This window comes from Gossypium hirsutum, chromosome A10 (genome assembly GCF_007990345.1).
Source record: "Gossypium hirsutum isolate 1008001.06 chromosome A10, Gossypium_hirsutum_v2.1, whole genome shotgun sequence".
Lineage (NCBI taxonomy): Eukaryota > Viridiplantae > Streptophyta > Magnoliopsida > Malvales > Malvaceae > Gossypium > Gossypium hirsutum.
The window spans coordinates 65,753,652-65,761,868 of NC_053433.1; the positions used below are offsets into that span (position 1 = coordinate 65,753,652).

Genomic DNA, 8,217 nt, shown 5'->3' on the forward strand with positions numbered 1-8,217 from the left:
GTACCATCAGCTAAAGGTTAAGGAGGCTGATGTGTATAAGACTGCGTTTAGGACTCGTTATGGTCACTACGAGTTTCTAGTGATACCGTTTGGGTTGACGAATGCACCAGTTGCTTTCAGGGATATGATGAATCGAGTATTCTAGCCCTATCTGGATCAGTTCATAGTTGTGTTTATAGACGACATCCTAGTGAATTCAAGAACCGAGGTGGATCATGATGCACATCTTCAAATTGTTTTGTAAATTTTGAGGGAAAAACAGCTGTACACAAAGTTCAGCAAGTGTGAGTTCTGGCTACGAGAATTGACATTTTTGGGTCACGTGATGTCTTCCGAGGGGATTAGGGTTGATCCTCAAAAAATTGAAGCCGTATTGGATTGGAAACCACCAATGATATCTGAGATCCGAAGCTTTCTGGGTCTAGCTGGGTATTACAGACGTTTTGTTGAGGGGTTTTCACTGATTATTGCACCTCTGACTAAGTTACTGCATAAAGGGGTACAGTTTAATTGGACTGATAAGCAGTAAGAGAGTTTTGAGAAACTAAAGAAAGTTCTGACTAGGGCCCCTATTTTAAAACAACCAGAGTCTAGGAAGGAATTCACTGTCTACAGTGATGAGTCGCACATTGGATTGGGTTGTATGTTGATGCAAGAGGGTGAGGTGGTTGCTTACGCATCTTGTCAGCTTAAGCCTCACGGGGCGAATTACCCCACTCATGACTTGGAGTTAGCTACGGTAGTTTTTACACTGAAGATTTGGAGGCATTCTTATACGGTCAGAAGTCTATTATTTACATAGATCATAAAAGCCTCAAGTACCTCCTTACTCAGTAGGAGTTGAACCTTAGGCAACGAATGTGGATAGATTTGCTTAAGAATTATGATTGTTCAATAGAGTACCACCCTAGTAAGGCTAACGTGGTATCTGAAGCACTGAGCCGTAGGGTTGTATTTGATTTAAGAGCAATGTTTGCTTGTCTCAGCCTATTTGATGATGGTAGCTTGTTGGCTGAGCTGCAAGTGAGACCGACCTGAACTGATCAAATTAAGGAGAAACAGTTGTTGTATGAGTCATTGGTTCCTCGTTTCTGATTAGTTGAGAATGAAGAGACTGTGGATTTTGGGCTAAATAGTGAGGGAGTACTATGTTTCCGTGGGAGAGTTTGTATAGCGAGGGATTCTGGTTTGAGGTAATTAATACTGCAAGATGCGCATAGCAGTCCATATGCTATGCATCTTGGAGGAAATAAGTTATATCGAGATCTTTGTGAGCTGTACTGGTGGCTAGAGCTTAAGCGAGAGGTTACTGATTTCGTGGGTAAGTTCTTGACATGCCAACAAGTTAAGGCTGAGCATCAACTGCCTTATGGGTTATTGGAGCCAGTAAATATTCCACTCTAGAATTGGGAGAGGGTAACCATGGATTTTGTAAGTGGGCTACCCTTAACACCGACTAAGAAGGATTCGGCATGGGTTATTGTAGACCGATTGACTAAATCTGCCCACTTTATACCGGTCTACAATGAGTATTAACTGTAGAAGTTGGCTAAATTGTACGTGGCCGAGTTTGTGAGACTGCATGGGGTACCAGTTGGGTACCAGTTTCTATCATTTCAGACAGAGATCCTAGGTTCACATCTCGGTTCGGGAAGAAGTTACATGAGGCTCTAGGTACAAGGTTGGACTTCAGTACTGCGTTCTGTCCTCAGACAGATGGTCAGTCAGAGAGGGTGATTCAAATACTGGAGGACATGTTAAGATGTTGTGTAATGGATTTTTGAGGCAGCTGGAGGACTACTTGTTGTTAGTAGAGTTCGAATATAACAAAAGCTATCAGTCCAGTATTTAGATGGCACCGTATGAGGCATTGTATGGTCGTAGGTGTCGTACTCTTGCATGTTGGACTGAATTGGTTGAGGGCGAGTTCTCAGGCCAGAGTTACTTTCTAATACCGAAGAAAAGGTGAAGTTGATTCGAGGTCGGTTAAAAGATACATTTGATAGGCAGAAGTTTTATGCAGACTTAAAGCGTAAAGAGATCGAGTACTCTGTAGGGGATTATGTCTTTCTGAAGGTCTCACCATGGAATAAAATTCTGAGATTTGGATGAAAATACAAACTGAACCCTAAATTCATCGGACCTTACCGAGTATTAAAGCGTGTGGGACCAGTTGCCTATCAACTCGAGTTGCCTCCTGAATTAGACAGAATTCATGATGTGTTCCACATCTCCATGTTGAGGCGATACCACTCTGATCCCTCACACATAGTGCCAATTGTGGAAATTGAGATTAAACCTGATCTAACTATCGAGGAAGAACTGGTGCAGATACTGGATCGTGATGTTAAGGTATTAAGGAGGAAATCTATCTCACTGGTCAAAGTGCTATGGCATAATCACAGTGCAGAAAAAGCTACATGGGAACCAGATGAGGCGATGTGACAACAATACCCTCACTTATTCTAACCAGGTAAATTTTGAGGTCGAAATTTCTTTTAAGAGGTAGTGTTGTAATGCCCTAAAATTATAGGGTCTGTAATTTTACACGATTTGGCATAAATTCCATGTTTACTTTAATGGCTAGGTGATTTGGGTGTGTTTGGGAGTGTCTGGGAAGTCCTGGGCTCAAGCTCTAGCTTTTGTAGAATTTTTTATTTTGCTCTTAAAAGAATCTGGATACTGGCACATGGGCTTTATAAATAATTGTGTTTGTTTTATGTCACAAAAAGCCTCGTGGCTTAGTGGCAAGTAGCATGTGGAGCATCGAAGAGGGCATGGGTTCGAATCCCAGGTAATGCAAAAGGTATTTTATTTTATGTCTCTGTGGCCTGAGAGGTGGAGTTTGACTCAAACTCTGCAGAGATGGTTAGAGACTTGGTCAAAAGAGATTAGGATAAAGGTTGGTAGGGATTTGGAGAAGGAAAATGTGGAGAGAAAAGGGGCAGAAAATCGTGGAGTTTGGGTGAGAAGGTGTTGGCCGAATTTGAGACTCTTTGCGATGTGTATTCGGCACTTTGAAGGAGCACTTTGGGAACTTCTCTTTTCCTTTGGTTTTGCCGAATTAGTATAGGAACAATAGGGTCTTTTTCATTTTGTTTTTGGTAGCATTCCTCTTGAGCTTTTGTTTCCTCATTTTGTTTTCGGTATGTTCCTGACCATTAGGGTCTTTCTTCTTTCAACTTTATTTCTCGATAGTTTTGACGAATACAAGTTAGCATGTGCCAAACTCTCTTTTGAAACCTTTCCCTTTCTTCTTCACATTATCTCTCTGCCGAATTGGCATTCTTCTTCTTCTTTTTTCTAAACCGAATACCTTAGACTTTCAATCCCGCTCTTGGTGCTTGACCGAATATGCTATCTCTGGGTCATCTTTGCTTCCATCTCTCCCTCTTTTCCTAAGTAATAGCCGAATATCTTGTTTTCTCCTCACACTCTCTAAAACTTTGACACGCCGATCACAGGATAGACTTTCTCATACTTTCATTTTGTCACTCTATTTCTGTTGTGAATCTATCATTACCCTTTCTCTTTGTTACCAAGCCGAATATTGGTGGTGGGTAATCAGACTGTGTTTTTGTTGCTTTTCGATTTTTCTTTCTAGGACTATCGTTACTACTATCTAATGATCTTCTTTCGATTTACTCTCTTAGATCGACTGCAATACTCTACTCACATGTGCCGCCCCTTAAGTCAGTATTCGGTTCTGAGGGATACAATAAGTCGTCCTCTGTCTTGCTCAAGTTATTGTTGATGGGTGTAAACTACATCCTTAATCAACCCTCTAACAAGATCTGTTGTTGTGCAGTTAGTGGTCAATCAACAATTGTGGGAGTCTAGCCAAGCAATTTAAGGGTTTAAGGCTACACTCCTGTTTATCAAGGTTAGTTGTATGGACAATATGGAGATTCAGGGTTTGTGAATCTTATTATTATCGATTTAAGGGCTGATTGAATATTTGCATTGAATCTAGGTTGGTGCTTTCGGAATTTTGCAAGGGGTCACTGGAAGGGGTGTAATTGTACACCCAATTTTGCTACTGTCAAAACGTTGGATAAAGGTGTGTATTGACACCACTATGTTACTGTAAATTGGCAAAAGCTGAAAAGCCAAAAAGTCGAAACTTCGGCATTTGAGGCCTCACAAGCATGTGAACGCTCGTGTGGTAAGTCGAGCCCACAAATCATGGGCAAAAGATTATAGAGGTCACCACGAGCGTTCTCGTGGGCTTGGGCCGTTATGGGCCTCGTTGGGCTGAGATGGGTTGTGTGGCTCCAATGGGCTCGTGGGCCCCACACGGACAAAATTTGCAGTAAGTGAAAAATACTGGAGTGGGCTATGGTGATCGCATAGTCGCGACTAAAATTAGGCTAAATGGGTCACACGAGCGTATGGGTCCGCTTGGACAGAGTAATGGGCATTAGGCCCATTTACACTATTTTGGCCATATGGGTTATCTGAGTCGTTCGAGATGATTGTAAACCTTTTGAAGGGTCGTTATCTGTATCGAGACCCTAAATTTAGTTAAATGATCAAAATACCCCTAAGGGGTAAAATTATTGTTTTACCCCTAACCGACGAAATGACCATTATACCCCTAGTGGTAGGTTAATTGATATGTGTATGACATTTGTATGTCTAGTTTTGAGTGTGACATACTACATACACGTAATATTTATGACAGACATACTGCAAGGGGTTGGGTTTCTGATTTGGAGGAAGTACTGTTTTAGTGGCTTTGCCACGTAATTACTGCTCTGGTGGCTTTGCCACGTTTACTATTACTAGCAGCTTTGCTACTTTATTGTTAGTAGCTTCACTGCAATACTGGTGTGTTGGCTTGGTGGGTCGATTTAATCCCTACATGGTGTGTTGGTTGGTACGGGTGGTGTGTTGGTTGGATTAGGGTGGGTTACATGACTACACTGTACTAATACTGAATTGGGCTTAAGCCCACACCATTACTGTATAGGGCTAAAGCCTAGACTGTTCAATTACTAACTAGGGCTATAGCCTAGACTGCTCTGCATGTACTGTTTACTGTCTGACTCTTTGGGGGATTACACACTGAGTTTTTGCAAACTCACCCATTCTTTCAACTGTACAGGTAATCCTCAGTCTTAAACGGTTTGGAGTTGCAAGGGACTCGAAGGTGGCCACATGATTGCTGATGTTCTACTTTTGAATTTATTTATTTAAATTTCATATTGGGTTTTGGTTATGTAATAAGGCCATTTGTGGTTTTAAGTCTTATTTGGGCTTTGATTTCTTTTAAGTTTTATTTGGGCTTTGATTTCTTACCTTAAACTGCTAGACTAGGAAAAGATGAGTTTTCAAAATAATAATTGTTTTCAAGGGAAACACACATTTTAAACTTCAAGGATTTTAAAAGCTTCCATGATTTTATTCAGTTTAAGGAATCAACGGTGATAAATATGGCAATTTTTTTGACAAATTGATTTCAATTAGTAACAACTTAATTTTCCAAATTTTCTCAAGCAATAAAAACTAAAAGGGTTTTAACTTAAGCTTAGATTCTTTCTAAAAAGCACTTCGATGTGACATGCCAGATTCGGCCGTAACGTCCAGGCCGGGTTTGGGGTGTTACAGATCCAATTATGTGTATTATTTTATAATAAATTAATTTTAATTTATACCCAATTTAATTTGGGCTAACTAAATTATTATTAATTAATTATGGAAAAAGTGGTCCAGTTGAGCCGAACCAATTGAACTGAACCGGCCAAGGATTGGGCAGCCCAAAACTATCCATATGCTGACCCAAATTAGCTTATTAGTTGATTAATTAAGCTTGCAAAGAAACCCTGGAAGTCTTGTCACAGTTACATTCAAACCCCTCCACAATTGGTGGATTTTTGGATTCGCCCCGAGCCATTTTCAGCAAAGTTGAAAGCATCAACTTTGGCACATAGGTGGCTGGCAAAGGGTGGCTCTTTGGCTGCTATTTTTAGCAAATTTTAGTTGCCAAACTCAGTTATAAAAAGCCTATTTGGCTGATCATTCAAAGCATCTCATTCATTCATCATTTATTTCACAACACTTCTCTCCTCTCTCATTCTTTTTCTCTCATTTTTCCATTTCAATTCCCTTGCTCTTATGCCGATTTATTCCCTTGGAAAAGGGTTGTTCTTTAACCATTTTGGAGCAGAAATTGAGTGTTCATCGAAGCCATGATCGGTGAGGAACAATAAGAAGGAAGAACGGAGCAACCAAGTCAAGCCTTGAAAAACCACTAGATTTGATTCTTGTTCCCTATCTCTTTAATTTTTGTTGTTGTTATGATGAACATATCTATGAGTATTCATGTTGTTGGAATGGTTAATTTAATTAGCTTAGCTTGAATTTAATTTGTGTTGGGTTGATTGCATTTCGTCTTCTTAAATTGTTAAAATTGTGTTTATGTTGTTATTTGCCTCGGTAAAATGCTTGATTAAGTAAAATCATGCCTAAGTTATTCTTGCGTTACGACTGTGAGTTAGCTAATGAATTAATTATTTAAATGGATTGCAATTGTAATTAATTGATACAGTACTTAATCAGTGCATGTTTATTATTCTAAAGTAGCTGAACGTTAAATTAGCAATGTATCTGGCGGTATTATTACCTTGCATAACTCGCAAGATTATTGTGATTAAACTGTTTCAAGGTAGGGATACCTTGTTACCCCCCATAGTCTTTTATATGCTTATTAGGTTCAATTAATCGTTTGAATTGACATAGGGATATGCAAGAGATTAGTTCAGTTTAATGAGTATGTATGTGCAATAACATGTTTGCTTACTAGAATCTATTTAGTCGGTTGAATTGACATAGGGATATGTCAAGAGATAAATGGATTTTGGTATGTAAGTATGTTCATAAGTTAGCAAATTACTAGGTTGCCGTGAATTTATTCATAATAACATAAACATGAGTTTAATAATTCTAAGTTAAAAAAATGTAATTAATCCAACACAATTATGTCATCTTGATTAAACTGTATTTTGAAATCGTGTATTTGAGATTTATTTACTTGTTTTACTTAGTTTAAAAACATAGTTTTTATCACCCACTTCAAACAAAATATTTTTCTTCACCAAAGGGTTTTGGATAACATTCATAAATAATTCTTTTCACAGTCCCTATGGGTACGATAACTTGACATTTACTTGTCACTTTATTACTTGTTGCGATCGTGTACACTTGCACATTTTTGTCGTTCCAAGTTTTTGGCGCCATTTCCAGGGACTTTTTTAAAAAGTTATTATCTGTGAATTTGTTAGTTTTACATTTTGGTTTATTTTTCTCTTTAATTTTTAACTTAATTAATTTTCTGTGATTACTTCAAGATTTTATGAGTATTGACCAAATTATTGACCTACTGCCTCTAGATTCTGAGATAGAACGAACTTTTCGAGAGCGAAGAAGACAAGCGAATCAGAGAATGACTGAAGAAATGAACTTTAAAAATCTGAATCAAGGAAATGGAGCAAACCCTGCTCAAAATCCTATCCTTGTTGCTGATGATAGGGATAGAGCTCTACGATAATATGTCATGCCAGTATTTAATGATCTTAATCCGGGTATTAGGAGACCCAAAATTGAGGCACAATAGTTCAAGTTGAAGCCAGTCATGTTCCAGATGCTTCAGACAGTGGGCCAATTCAGTGGAATGCCTACCGAAGATCGTCACCTACACTTAAGACTATTTGTGGAGGTGAGCGATTCTTTTGAGTTAGTCGGAGTACCCGAAGATGCATTATAATTGAATCTATTCCCATATTCGCTGAGGGACAGAGCTCGAGCCTGGTTGAACTCATTGCCATCGAACTCAATTTCCATATGGCAAGAGTTAGTAAAAAGATTCTATGAAGTATTTCCCGCCTAGCAAGAATGCTAAGTTGAGGAATGAGATCAATATCTTCCAACAAATGGATGATGAGTCCTTGTATGAGGCATGGGAAAGGTACAAAGAGTTATTATGAAAGTGCCCTCATCATGGAATCCCATATTGCATCCAACTTGAGACATTTTATAATGGTCTCAATGCTCACACGAGGATGGTAATGGATCTTTTTACTAATGATGCTCTCCTTTCTAAGTCATATAATGAGGCTTATGAAATTATTGAGAGGATTTCCAGTAGCAATTACCAATGGCCAACCAACCGAGCAGCGTCAGGAAGATGAGTTGCTGGAATACATGAAGTAGGCACTC

The 8,217-nt window shown here is 39.0% G+C and overlaps 1 non-coding gene across 1 annotated transcript; it reads right to left on the reverse strand.

Annotated features, from left to right (window-relative positions):
• Nucleotides 1–7,898: 7,898 nt before the first annotated feature.
• LOC121208872 (small nucleolar RNA R71) lies at nucleotides 7,899–8,005 on the reverse strand. The gene has a single exon (XR_005903996.1). It is a non-coding gene; the product is annotated as a small nucleolar RNA R71 (small nucleolar RNA).
• Nucleotides 8,006–8,217: the final 212 nt, after the last annotated feature.